This window comes from Lactuca saligna, chromosome 5, assembly GCF_052625555.1.
Source record: "Lactuca saligna cultivar CGN05327 chromosome 5, ASM5262555v1, whole genome shotgun sequence".
Taxonomy (NCBI): Eukaryota; Viridiplantae; Streptophyta; class Magnoliopsida; order Asterales; family Asteraceae; genus Lactuca; species Lactuca saligna.
Window position 1 is genome coordinate 32,178,895 of NC_136421.1, and position 15,926 is coordinate 32,194,820.

Below are 15,926 nucleotides of genomic sequence, written 5' to 3' on the forward strand. Positions count from 1 at the left end.
ATTTTATACTTAAGACTTGGAGTTTTGGATGAGTATAAAATCACTATTTTAAATCCTCTTTTAACAATCAAAAAACTTATGACTTCATGAATTTATAGAATAAACTCTTTTTTTATAAACTGAATTTTATGCATCTTATAATAAAAGTCATATTTTGATAAACCAAAACTTGGGTGATGATACTTATGTTTTAAATCTCATTTAGCATGCATAAAAGATAAGATCAACATGTTGTGTTATGTTTAAAACACCAATATCATATATTAATTTTCGACATAAAACCTAATCACTAATTTTATTATTTGCCGTTATAATACTATAAACCGATTTTAGTCTTTTTAATAAAAACTACTTATCTCCCTGTACTAATAAAATAGTAGTTCTTTTTTCATGTGTCACCATATTAGACCTCTCAATTAATGTGATACCACTTGTCAACCTATTTGTTCTCCATTTTAAATTTATTAGACCTCCTAATTAATGTGATGCTATTAATCAATCTATTTATTTCCATTTTAAATTTTAAATTTTATATCATTGTTTTCAATAATTCACAAATAAGAAATATCTAATATACATTAAAAACTAGTTTTATATATTTATTTCAATCTACGATTATAATTTTACATAACTAATAAAAATATCTCTTAATTAATAATTTTTTTAAAATAAATGATTAATAATTTATTTAAAATAATTGATTAATAATTTTTAGTTTTTACTATACATATTTAATTAATTTTATAACTATGGTTTCCATGGGTTATAAACTAATTTATTATAAATAAATGAAGTTTATATAAAGTTTAAGCATCTTTTAAACCATTTCAATTATTTTAAAGTTTGGTATTTATCATTTTTACAATAAAACTATTTTCAACAAAAAATTAAGTTTTAACCATTAAACCGGTAATCGTAACTGGTAAAACGTTTTATAAATATTCATTTATAAACATCTTATGTTATATTTTAAATATGTTTTACTCAAACTTCAGGTGGTATTATCTTATGAAAAAATATTATTTGACATGTAAAAACCATATTTATAATTATACATAAAACATAACATATATTTAACATTAAATAAACATCAAAAGCATGCATTATAATATGTATAAACATATCCATATCTAATAATAATTTTTGTAAGCTATCACAAGAATTATTAAGTCTTTCCTGTATGACTTAAAGGACACTTCAAAAGATGTTCAAACTCCCACTTGATAAGTCAACTCTTTCTTGCAAAATGACTTCAAATCTTCATGTTGTGAAAGTTGCAACACTTAAACCATTAAAACTATAATTAAGCCCAAAATCAAACATTGAAGCTTGTGGTTGGGATAATGTTCTTAAATGATTAAGTCATCTTTAAGGAGGTCATTTCTTTATCTTGTTACATTTAAAAACACATACAATTAGTCTAATGAATTTATTACAACAAACCAACAAATAACAAAAATACTTATTTATCTATTACATCTTATGAACAAATAAATATCAACCAAACACAACACAAATATCCAAATGGCTTTTTTATACACAACAAAATATCAAATATTATAACAAACAACTCTTTGTTTTTTCTAATGCAACTCTTATATAACCAAAATGCATGAAAAATAGGTATATATAATGTCACACCCCCAAACCAGACGGCGGAAACGTCCGATGGCTCTTGTGACTTAAATTGAATACCATTACAATGAATATACATGAATCATAACATAATACATCACCATGCATTGAAATATTACAACTGATATTGTTTACATTACGTACATTGTTTTAGACATTACAATTTCATAACATAACTGTCTGACGGATAACCTAAGCAAAACACCATGACATTACTTGTTACTTATCCTTCGGCTTACCTGTTACCAGAGAATACAAGTTATTTTGAAAAACGTCAACATATGAAATGTTGTTGAGTTCATAAGTAATGTTATGGTGAAATGATTTGGTGTAGTTCGTAAACCCAGAAAATCCGATATTTTCTGAAAAGAGTATTTGTTTATAAAAAGTGTGAAGATCCGTAAATATGCTTGGTGACTTTCAAAACATGTATAATTGTTGAACTTTGTATTCATCACATAAGTGAAAATGTTGAGCTTCCAAGGAAAAACCCGATGTTTTCCCAATACGTAAAATACATGACTTGTTTATTGTTATACCGATACGTCGAATGTTTTTGATTACCCGGGTGGTGTTGGATTAATTAGGGTTTGTGACTTGTTATAATCACGCATTTAGAAAATGACTAGTTTATAACAACAATTTACGAACGATCCTTAAAGGCGTCGTCCGTTACTACTCACTTAATCCACCCACCCTGATTACTATTGTTTATCGTCCTGAATCTGTTTATTTTGATTTCTCATGAGCCCAACAACCGAGGAGAAAGGAGGGTACGAAGCCCCCTTTATTTCCATGAGTTATTCAAGGCTATCGGGAATGCGAAAGACACTTGGACCAACTCGCATTTGACTTGTCGACCTTACTAGCAGTACTAATGGGCCACTAGGGCCCAATAGCACATTAGAGCTATTGAAAGTCCTTTTACATGGAATTGGGTCATAGGAGGTCTAATAACATGTAAGCGTATTCCGTTCGGGCCTAAAGATCATGTTATTGGGCTAGCAAGGCCCAATAAGCATAATTTGAAACTTCCAAGCCGAAAGTTTGTAAGTTGACTCATCATAATTATCGCGTGTTTATTGAAATGCTTTGGTTTCATGATTTTGTTTTGTTATTGATTCGAGACCGAATCAATTCGTTTTGTAATGATATTTGTTGTTGAGAATGTATTTATCTTTACGTTTCGTCGGTAGTCGTGGATCTTGTATTTTGTATTTATGACTTAATTTTTTTGAAAATGGAGTTTGATCCTTTTCAATACCCTCCTTTTATAAAAATAACACTATTGGTCCTTTTATATAAAAGAGTTTCATTTTTAGTCCTTAAAATACTTTTCTTGATACTTTTGTATAATTTATTTGATGAAAATATGATTTTTAACCCACAGTTTACTTAGTTGACAGTTTCAGCCCCTCTAGAATAGTGATTCTCGGTTAAGGACTCATTTTTCACAACTTTTACAGTTTTAGCCCAAAATCTAAAAAGTTTGCATTTTTGGTCCTTTTTGATAATGAAAAGCATTTTTGACCCTTATAAACATTTTTTATGCTAAATACCCCCTGTTTTACAGAAAGTTACGTTTCCAGCCGCTCAACTTGTAAAATTTCGCATTTAGAGGCTTATTGGGCCGAGAAGCCCATAGTTAGCCCATTAGGTTAAAAATTTACATTTTAAGTCCTTAGAAATTTCTAAAAATCAGAAAAAAAAATTATGAAAACTGTTTTGGCCCCTTTTAACCTTTAAGAAACCGTGACTTGTTGATTTTTACCCCAAGTTTGTATTTTTGACAATTTAAGCCCAAAGATGGGTTTTATGTTCAAGTGTGTTCATCCAAACCTTATAAACTAATTTTCTTGACTTGATTAGTGTACAATAGCTTAAGTTATTTTTATTTCCTTTCTCATGTCTTAGATCTCGGTTTTTACACATTTTTGATAACATATTCATCACAAAACACATGATATCATACACATACATGCATCAAATCACACATAGCATACATTTACACATAGATCTACACATTTTATTGTATTCTCCCCCATAAAAGTCATAAAAACCAAAAAGAAAGGGGTATGAAACTCACCTTTGCTTGTTGTTTTCAATTTGAAGAAGAAAAGAGAAGAGTTTGTTGTTATTTTCGGTCCTAGCAACCTTTCTTGGAAAATCTCGAACTTAAAGAGCTTCTAAGGTGCAAGATCACAAGATTGAATGGATTTAGAAGAGATTTTTAATGAAATGAAGTGAGTTAGATCATAGATTTAACATCAACTTACCTTGAATGATGATTTACTTGATGAAAATCCTTAGACTTCAAGCCAAATTTTCGAGATTTTGGATGAAGGAGAGTGGATGATTCTTGAGTGGTTTAGAGGGAATTTTGTTGTGAGTGTGTGTGTGTGTTTCTCTTGCTCTCGGCTGAAGAAAAGAGAGGGAGAGGAAGAGAGGGGATTGATGAGATGTTTACTTGGGTGTATGGGATTTGCATGGAGAACCATTAAACAAAAATGAGGTGGCAATGAAAAAAAGTCAACTCTTCTTCCTTGGTTGGGCTTGGGCCGAGAATGGAGAGGGAAAAGAGAATTTTTGGGCATTAAATGCTTAAGCCCAATTTCATGGTTATTTTGAGTATTTTTAGTCCAAATAAATATAAATGTGATTTTTATGACCTATTAGGGCTAAATTAGGTTACTTATGGCCCAATAAGGTCCATTTAAATATTTTGTTTCATTCTAGGCCCAATATGGTCCAAAATATTGAAATAAATGATAGTGAGTCCAATTAGAGCCCATTCAAGAGTTCTAAGTCCAAGATAGTCCAATTGGAAGCTTATTGGTCCATTGGGCCCAATAAGGAAATCCTAGTCCAAAGTGGATTTAAACAAGGATTTCTAGGGTTTCTAATTATTTGTTGACTATTTGTAGTGCTTGTATGAAGTGTTTGATTGAAATTATGTTATTATTGAATAAGCATCTTACATGTTTTCACATTGTTGGTTCACATTTGTTATCATTGTTCAATGTTTACAAGGCATCAATTTCCTAGTTGTGACATATAAAAATAAACATTTTTAACCAAGAAGTTGCCAAAGATGACAAATATGGATTTTTTCTTAACCAAAAAAATTCATGCATGTTTTCCAAAAACCAAAGATTATCAAACATAAAAAATCATTCTAACATAAAAGAAGACTCTGATACCACTGTTTCATTTTGATACGAAATATAAGTTTCTTTTTCACAAAAACAGAAAAAAGGAAGACTTTAAAAATAACAAGTTTATTTTTAATTCGTAACAAAAACAAACCATCATGGATCCATTTATAGATTTTAGAATGAAAAAAAAAACAATCATAAGATGTTTTAGAGATAACATTGGAAGCCTTTGAACCCACTTGATTTTGGGTTGTTGATGAAGATAGCAAAAATCAAAGGATCTGATTTCTCTACAAGTATCCATCATGAAGAGTAAGACACTTGCAATGCAAGTTCCTTCTTGTATTCTTGAGAGTCTTAACCCTTTAATTGCTTAACTTGTAACGCCCAGGTTTCGGGGCTAAACATTTTTAGACAATGTAATAATCTAGGTTAACTATTGTAAATCTTTTTGAAGTAATAAAGATGAAATATTTGAATTCTATGTAAATTATGTGTATTTGTGTGCTTATTACTTAATTATAAAAATATAATTAATAAAGGATAAAAAATAAGCGTCAAAATTAAAGTGTTAGATAAGCCCGATATCTTTACATAAAGTTGTAGTGGTCGAAACAAGGATTCTGGGGATATAAAGAACGCTGACATCTGAGTTATAACGAAGACGTTATGGTCCGTCGAAGTTTTACGGAAAAACCGGCACGGCACTGGGAAACGTAAATAGTGAATTTACGATGGAGGACTTTTTAGCGTTAGTTATCTGAACCAAAGTTTTAGTATATGTTAAACCGAGAACATCCATAAAAAGAACGCCCAAATCTGACTTCGTATGAGGAAGTTATGATTTTTCTAAGATTCGGCTTAGCAGTGTACAAACCGAAACTCAAATTTTAGTTCGAGCGGTTTTCGGCTTACGCAACCTAATTAGAGTTGAACATCTCATTAATAGGAACTTAACGGTAAAAACACAGACGAAAACAGAGTCCGTATGAAGGAGTTACGAATTCTTCGCGGTCATTTAGCAATCTAATCTCTTCGTACTATTAAATTTAAGATCCCTCGCGAACTAGCAGACCGAGTCTAAATGAATGTTGTAGATCTTGATTTTACCTACACGTTGAAAAAAAGAACATCGAAAACAGAGCTCGTATGCGAGAGTTAGGATTTTTCTAAGTTTGAAGGCTGATACGCGATAGGAGGTGACGTGGCACCACCAGAATTGAACACGTGGCACCACCACAAGGTTGTCACATGCCCCAACTCAAAGAGTAGTTCCTCCTACTCGGCGAGTTCATCAGTCAGCACCCCTATAAATATAGGTGTCGGGTTACCTCACTTCCTCACACCTTCAAATCCTTCTTTCTCTCTCTAGTTTCTCTCTCTAAAGCCCCAAACCCCCTAGGTAAACCCCCTAGCACCCGAAAGAAGCCCTAAGAAAAGAGCCTTTCAGCTCAGAAATACTACTCTAGCAAATCTCGGTCTCCAAGGAAACCTGTTGTAAGTGAGTTGTACCTAACCTATCTTTAGTATAGCTTATGTTTTAATATAGTAACATTATTGGGACCTTAAAATGATTATTTCGGCTATTATTATGAGTTATATAGAGTGTTGTTTAACGCTTATATAATAATAATAATAGCTAGACTATTAATTAGTCACGATTGACGTTAGACTAAACCCTAGTGGTATTGATACTAGGTTTTATCGAATGAAAATTGTTTTGAGAATATCGAAGCGCTGTCCGAGTGCAGAATCACCACCTTTTCAGGTGAGTGCATAGCTACTTTCAGCTTATACATAGATATGAAGTATTTTATACAACTTTTGTGATGTGTGTATATTATCTGAATACCTGCTATCTATGCTGGATGAACAATTTTATACATGATTTAAATGATTTAAACTGTATATGTATTTTATATCTACAAAATGTGTTGGGTAAAACATAGGTAAATGTAATAGTTGCTGTTTGACCAAATAAAATAATGAGAGGCCTCGTTATGGATGTTATTGATGATCCAGTCATCTAGCGGAGTATAGATGACGACCACGGACTATTCTAGACAGTCCAGTGGAACGCTAGCAGGCTCGCAACCTGTAGGTCTTTATTTGAACTGTATGTTTATTTGAACTGTGTGCTCACCAGGTGTACTCCATCCCCCACATGGTTTCCTTAAAGACATTTATTGATGAGGGATCCCCTTAGCAGTAGTGTCCATCCCAATGATAGTCCTTAGACTAGGTCCCTTGTGTTAGATGTTTTAGGGACATAAAGTGAGGATAACGGGAACGGGTAATCGGGTTTGTTTGGTTTGATAAAGTTAATAAACTTATTTATTGTGGGTTGAAAACCCTATGTGCTCACCAGGCTCCCCATCCTGACCCACTTAGTTTTATGTATTACAGGTAGTGGCGCTCGAGCATAGTTGTGATGTGTTGGGATGAGGGATTACGGATATAGGCCTGCAGATATGAAATAATGTAGTAAGACTTATATTGTATTGTTTATACTTATGTAATGTATCGAACATGACATAGAGAGTCCTTTAATGAAATACATTTTTAAGGAAATGCTTTTGATAAATCTTTGTCATATTATTGTTTTGGGACAAATTCCGCAACTCTTTTATTAAAAGGTTACTTTGATCCTGTCTTTTCTAGCCGTGATTTTGGGTATGTCATAGTTGGTATCAGAGCATTAGTTTAAGCGAACTAGGAATTTGTAGGATATCTAGACTTAAACTTAGAATGCTAAGCAATGATTGTGAGATGTGAGCACTAGCTTATTTTAGGAATTATGCCTAAAATGATTTTATGTGCTAAATGCTTTGTACCTGATATGTTGTTGTTTGTTCGGATCTATGGTCTATTGTCGACCGGATCTGGAAACCTTATGTGTTTAGGATTCTAGACATACGACTACGATATTAGAACTAGCATGTAAACGTTTCAGAGAGATAAGGATGATTTGAACATCAGTCTTAAATAAAGCTCTAAATTCACCTTATTCGGTGTATAGATCAAGATGGCAAGGACTCGTAGCAGAAACGTGAATGCAAAAGGGAACAGAAACCAACCCCCAGTGATTGAGCAAATACCAGTTGTGGTAGTTGCTGCTGAGCCAATTATGATGGTCGTAGTGCAAGCGATGATCCAGGCGATGTTGGATCTTCAAATGGAGGAAACCAGACGTTTGCTCTAACAAAATTTAGAGGAAGCGACCATACAGATCGAACAACCCGAGTTGAACGAAGGGCAGACTGAGGAGGGAAACTACAGTGGAATCGTTGGTCAGGGCAACCTACCAATAGTTCGACAAAACAACCAAGATGATGGAGTCGAGAGGAATGGATGCAAGTACAAGGATTTTTTGACTTGCAAGCCATCGACTTTCACTAGAAAGGAAGATCCGATCAGAGTCATGGATTGGATATCAGAAATGGAGTTAGCCTTTATGACGTGCGGTTGCAAAGGCAAGTTGCAAACCACCTTTGCAGTGCGTCAATTTCGAGGAGGCGCTGTATATTGGTGGAATACCTTAGGGAAGACTCTGAGCCCCAATGATCCCCTGCAACTGACATGGGCAAAGTTTCTGGTGCAATTCAAATGAAAGTATTGCTCAGCTCAAAACTTGCTCGAGCTAGAGAACCAGTTCCTAACCTTGAAGAAGGGAAGCATGTCAATCGATGAATACACAAACAACTTCACAGAAAAGATGGAGTTTGCCTTACGTCTTGTTCCGGATGAGCTGATGAAAATTCATAAGTACGCAAAGGGAATTCCATGGGAGTACGCGGTGCCAATGCGTTAGGCGCATACTCTGGAGGCACCTATCTGGGCTGCCAAGTCTGTGGAGGATATGATTAAGGGAAGAGTTTCCAGCAAGGTTTAGGTTGGCGAGAAGAGGAAATTTGAAGGGTCTACTAAACCCAACAAAAAGAAGAGCAAGTTCGATTCAAAGAAGTTCAGGGGAGGAGGAAATGAATTGAAATGGTGTGGGAAGTGCAAGAAGAAGCACTCAGGAAAATGTAGCGAGGAAGTAACCTACTACAAGTGTGGGAAAACGGGGCACCATGCCAATGAGTGCACCATCAACAAGAGGGTGTGCTACGAGTGCCGTGAAGAAGGGAATATTGCTAAGGATTGCCCAAATAAGAAAGATGTGGGAAGGCCCAACATTCCACCGAAGCCGGAGGTGAGAGCCTTCCCGATGACGCTCGAGGCTGGAAAGGAGGCACGAGACGTCGCTTCAGGTACCTTTCTTGTAAATGGTTTGCCTACCAATATACTATTTGATTCTGGAGCCAACTACTCCTTTGTGTCATGTAAATTTGGTGGAATATTAGCATTGCCTATAGAAAAACTTGATGATGCCCTAATTGTGGAAGTTGCCAGTGGCAAGTTCATATCTGTTAGTAACCATATTAGGAACATCGTCATCGACCTGAACGGAAATGAATTCCACAAGGAGCTATTACCCATAGAGTTAAACGGTTTCGACATCGTTTTGGGAATGGATTGGCTTAGCGCCAATGATGCTGAGATTCTTTGCAAGAAGAAGATAGTAAGGGTGAACCCACCCTGAAAAGAATCATTTATGGTGTATGGGGACAAACACAAAGTGAATTCTAGAATCATCTCCCTGATGAAAGCCAGAAAATGTTTGTCCAAGGGATGTGCATCATACTTGGCATTCGTAATCGATGCTAAGAAAGAAAAGAAAGAGGTGCAGAATATACTGGTTGTGTGTGATTATCCTGAAGTCTTTCCCAAAGATCTCCCCGGATTACCACCTGATAGACAAGTGGAGTTTTGGATAGATTTGTTACTAGGTACAACGCCGATAGCAAAGGCACATTACCGACTAGCACCGACGGAGATGAACGAGCTCATGACGCAACTTCAGGATTTTTTGGACAACGGTTTTATTCGACCTAGTTCATCGCCCTGGGGAGCTCTGGTGTTATTCGTGAAGAAGAAAGACGGAAGCATGAGGATGTGCATAGACTACCGAGAGTTGAATAAGGAAATAGTGAAGAACAAGTATCCATTGCCAAGGATTGATGACCTATTCAATCAGCTGCAAGGTTCGAGCTACTTCTCAAAGATCGATCTTAGGTCAGGATATCATCAGCTAAAGGTAAGAGAGCAGGATATTGAGAAAACTGCATTCAGAACAAGATATGGACACTACGAGTTCTTGGTTATGTCGTTTGGACTGACCAATGCTCCGGCAACATTCATGGATTTGATGAACAGGGTTTGTAAACCATTCCTCGATAAATCCGTGATAGTGTTCATCGACGACATTCTGATCTACTCGAAAAGCCAAGAGGAGCATGGCAAGCATCTATGGGAAGTGTTGGAAGTGTTAAAGAAGGAGAAGCTTTACGCTAAGTTTTCCAAGTGTGATTTTTGGATCTGAGAAGACCATTTCTTGGGTCATGTGGTTAACCAAGAAAGGATAATGGTTGACCCAGCAAAAATCGAAGCGGTAATGAAGTGGGAATGTCCAAAGAGTCCGACGGAGATTCGAAGCTTTCTAGGATTAGCCGAATATTACTGACGATTTATTTAAGGCTTTTCTTCGATAGCTGCTCCATTGAAAACTTTAACCCACAAAGGAGTTACATATACGTGGAGTGAGAAACACGATGAGGTATTCGAGAAGCTAAATAAGAAGTTATGTGAAGCACCAATACTTTCTCTACCTGATCGCGGTATACAGTGACTCATCTGGAGTCAGATTAGGTTGTGTTATGACCCAAAGAGAAAAGGTGATAGCATACGCATCTCGACAATTGAAAGAGCATGAAAAGAACTACCCCCCTCATGATCTAGAGTTGGTAGCGGTAGTTTTCGCTCTAAAGATATGGAGGCATTACCTCTACGGCACGAAGTGCAAGCTTTTCACTGATCATAAGAGTCTCCAGTATCTCTTTAATCAGAAAGAATTTAACATGAGGCAACGATGCTGGCTAGAGTTACTCAAGGACTACGACTGTGAGATACTTTACCACCCCGGTAAAGCAAATGTTGTTGCTGATGCTCTCACTCGGAAAGTCAACCCTAAAAGGAAAAGGCCAAGAGTGTTGAGAATCAATGTCGTCTCGACGATTGTGGAAAGTACCAGGAAAGCTCAAGAAGAAGCTTTAGAGAGGAATGACCAAAAAGAAGAAGGTTTGGGTAAAACGTTAGTGTTCGGTACAAACAGTCAAGGACTGAAGGTATTCCAAGATCGTATTTGGGTACCTAAGATGGGAGGAATAAGAGATCTTCTAATGGAAGAAGCACACAAGACCTTGTACTCGATTCATCCTGGTAGCACTAAAATGTATAGGGACCTAAGAACCTACTACTGGTGGCCAACGATGAAACTCGATGTTGCGAGGTATGTGGCCGAGTGTGTGACTTGTTCAAGAGTTAAGGCACAACATCAGAAACCGTATGGGAGTTTGGAATCTTTTCCTGTACCCATGGGTAAATGAGAGGACATCACCATGGATTTTGTGACCAAACTGCCCAGGACGAAGAGCGGTCATGACATGATTTGGGTGGTCGTGGATCGTTTCACTAAGAGTACACACTTTATAGCATCCAATGAGAAGTGGTCTATGGATAAGCTCATAAATGCTTACCTAAAGGAAATTGTAAGACTTCACAATGTTCCTCTTACGATTGTATCGGATCGTGATAGTCGTTTCACGTCGAGGTTTTGGAGGAGTCTCCAAAAAGAATTCGTACGAAATTATGTTTAAGTACGGCTTACCATCCACAAACTGATGGTCAGAGCGAAAGAACGATTCATATGCTTGAAGATATGTTGAGAGCATGTACCCTCGAGTTCCAAGGAAATTAGGATGAGCACTCACCTCTGGTAGAATTTTCCTACAACAACAGTTTCCACTCAAGCATCAAGATGGAACCTTATCAATCTTTATACGGAGAGAAGTGTCATACACCATCTTGTTGGCTTGAAGCCAGAGAGAAGCAGTTTATGGTCCCCGAGATAGTCCATGAGACTGCTGAGAAGTTGAAAGTGATTACAGAATGGATGTTAGCAGCTCAGGATCGTTAGAAGAGCTATGCTGACAAGAAAAGACGACTAATGACTTTTGAAGTTGGGGATTCTGTTTTACTTAAAGTCTCACCATGGAAGGGACTTGTAAGATTCGGAAAGCGAGGAAAGTTGAGTCCAAGGTTTATTGGACCCTTCAAAGTTCTTCAGAAGATTGGGAACCAAGCTTACAAGCTCGAATTACCCGAAGAACTAGATGGTATTCATAATACCTTCCATGTGTATTATTTGAGGAAGTTCACGGGAGAAGTTCCCGACATAATCCTGATCTTAGAGTTAAGAATGGATAAGAATAAAAGGTTGATTGAAGAGCCGGAGGTAATTGTTGACCGTAAGACTAAGAAGTTACGATGCAAGATGGTCGACTTAGTGCTAGTCCGATGGAAACATTCGAATGGGCCAAATCTCACCTGGGAAATAGAAAGTGACATGATAAGTCGCTACCCACATCTGTTTGTTGATGCATTATTCCGGGACGGAATCATCCTAAAGGGGAGAGAATTGTAACGCCTGGGTTTCGAGACTAAGCATTTTTAGACAATGTAATAGTCTAGGTCAACTATTGTAAATCTTTTTGAAGTAATAAAGATGAAATATTTGAATTCTATGTGAATTATGTGTATTTGTGTGCTTCTTACTTAATTATAAAAATATAATAAATAAATGATAAAAATAAGCATCAAAATTAAAGTGTGAGATAAACCCGATATCTTTACATAATGTTGTAGTGGTCGAAACAAGTATTCCGGGGATATAAAGAACGCCGAAATCTGAGTTATAACGAAGAAGTTAAGGCACGTCGAAGTTTTACGGCAAAATCGGCACGGCACTGGGAGACGTAAATAATGAATTTACGATGGAGGACTTTTTAGACTTAGTGGTATAAACCAAAGTTGTAGTATATTTTAAACCAAGAACATCCATAAAAAGAACGCCTAAATCTGACTTCGTATGAGGAAGTTATGATTTTTCTAAGATTCGGTTTAGTAGTGTATAGCCTGAAACTCAAATTTAAGTTCGAGCGGTTTTCGGCTTAAGCAACTTAATTAGAGTTGAACATCTCATTAATAGGAACTCAACGATAAAAATACAGACGAAAACGGAGTCTATATGAAGGAGTTATGAATTCTTCGTGGTCATTTAGCAGTCTAATCTCCTCCTACTGCTAAATTTAAAATCGGTTGAGAATTAGCCGACGGAGTCTAAATGAAAGTTGTAGATCTTGACTTTACCTACACTTTGAAAAAAAGAACGTCGAAAACAAAGCTCGTATGCGAGAGTTATGATTTTTCTATGTTTGAAGGCTGATACGCAATAGGAGGTGACGTGGGACCACCAAAATTGGACACGTGGCAACACCAGAAGGCTGCTACATGCCCCAACTCGGCGAGTAGGTCCTCCTACTCAGCGAGTCCATCAGTCAGCACCCCTATAAATAAAGGTCTCGGGTTCCCTCACTTCCTCACACCTTCAAGCCCTTCTTTCTCTCTGTAGTTTCTCTCTCTAAAGCCCTAACCCCCCCCCCCCCCTAAAGTCTAGATAAACCCCCTAGCACCCGAAGGAAGCCCCGAGGCTCTAGAAGCCCCGAGAAAAAAGACTTTCAGCTCAGAAACGCTGCTCCAGCAAAGCCTAAAAGGAAACTTGTTGTAAGTGAGTTGTACCTAACCTATCTTTAGTATAACTTATGTTTTAATATAGTAACTGTATCAGGACCTTAAAATAATTATTTGAGCTATTATTATGAGTTATATAGAGTGTTGTTTAACGCTTATATAATAATAATAGCTAGACTATTAATTAGTCACGATTGACGTTAGACTAAACCCTAGTGGTATTGATACTAGGTTTTATCGAAGGAAAATTGTTTTGAGAGTATCGAAGTGCTGTCCGAGTGCATTATCACCACCTTTTCAGGTGATTGCATAGTTACTTTCAGCTTACACATAGATATGAAGTATTTTATATAAATTTCGTAATGTGTGTATATTATCTGTATACCTGCTATCTATGCTGGATGAACAATTTTATACATGTTTTAAATGATTTAAACTATATATGTATTTTATATCTACAAAATGTGTTGGGTAAAACATAGGTAGATATAATAGTTGTTGTGTGACCAAATAAAATAATGAGAGGCCTCGTTATAGATGTTATTAATGATCCAGTCATCTAGCGGAGTTTAGATGACGATTACGAACTATTCTAAACAGTCCAGTGGAACGCTAGCAGGCTCGCAACCTGTAGGTGTTTATTCGAACTGTGTGTTTATTTGAACTGTGTGCTCACCAGGTGTACTCCATCCCCCACATGGTTGCCTTAAGGACCTTTATTGTTGAGGAATCCCCCTTAGTAGTAGTGTCCATCCCGATGATAGTCCTTAGACTAGGTCCCTTGTGTTAGATGTTTTAGGGATGTAAAGTGAGGATAACGGGAACGGGTAATCGGGTTTGTTTGGTTTGATAAAGTTAATAAACTTATTTATTGTGGGTTGAAAATCCTATATGCTCACCAGACTCCCAATCCCGACCCACTCAGTTTTATGTATTACAGGTAGTGGCGCTCGAGCATAGTTGTGATGTGTTGGGATGAAGGATTACAGATATAGGCATGTAGATATGAAATAATGTAGTAAGACTTATATTGTATTGTTTATACTTATGTACTGTATCGAACATGACATCCCAGACCTTTTAATGAAATACATTTCTAAGGAAATACTTTTGATAAATCTTTATCATATTATTGTTTTGGGACAAATTCCACAACTCTTTTATTAAAATGTTACTCTAATTTTGAAATAAAGTATAAACAAAACTGGTCTTCTCTGGCTGTGATTTTGGGGATGTCACATAACTAAAATAAGCACTAAAAGAGACAACTCCATAAGGCTTTTAAACCACCAAAGTAAAGTACCGAACTTCATAAGAAGATGGGACTTCATACTTACGGTTTTGGAGAAGAAAAAGGAGGAAAAAGATAGTGTTTTCTCATACAAAAATCCAAGCCTCGTACATCTCTTATGTAGTCCATGCAAAGTAAGGCTTAACTATTAAAATAATCTAAAGTAATCGTAACTTCTAGAAGCGTAGAGACAAAGCATGGATGTTGAAAAGCAACCCCCATATTTTAATACTTTAGGTCATACCTCTTGAAAAGATGAGGATTATTTATTTTTTAAAAACTACTAGTTTATAAAATATAAACTTTTTATTTAGGTAAAAGACAAAAGAATTCAACTAGTCTAAAATATTGTGCATGACTTATTAATTCATACCATATGAAATAATAACTAGTTATACACTCTTATAATTATTATTTTCATATAACAATAATTATTCTCTAATTAAAATACAAGAATCGATATTATTTGTTAATAATCATATTAATAATAAATATACAAAGTGTGACAACTTGATAAATGTATGATCCTATAAGATCATGTATTATTAATAATATCACTTTATAATGATTCTTAAGTATATAGATCCAAGACATCATTATGCTCGTTCAATCAAAATATATATTCAATCAGAATATTAATTTTGTTAGAAGTTGTATTATGCCAGAATATACATTTAACAGAATTAAAATTGAGTTAAGTAAAGAAAATCATAATTCAAAATTAAAATAATAAAAAAATCCCTTAAGATCCGAAAGTCCCTTTGTCAAACTTGGTTTCCTAATTTGAAAGTAATGGAAATGTATAATTTTACCCTTCTTTTAATTAAATGTTATTATCTGAACTTTTAATTTAATAATATGGATAAATAACTTTCTTAAAATAATTGAAATGATTAGTATACAATTAATCTTAAATCCACATAATAATTAGTTAGAATATAATATAATATAATATAATATAATATAATATATATATATATATATATATATATATATATATATATATATATATATATATATATATACACATACACACACACTAGCCGTTTACCCGCGCCAAGCGACGTGTGTGACAATGATGGTTGAATGCTGAAAGATGAATTAAACTCTAAAAATGGAAACGTCAACGATATATATCCAAGATTTGTAAACAG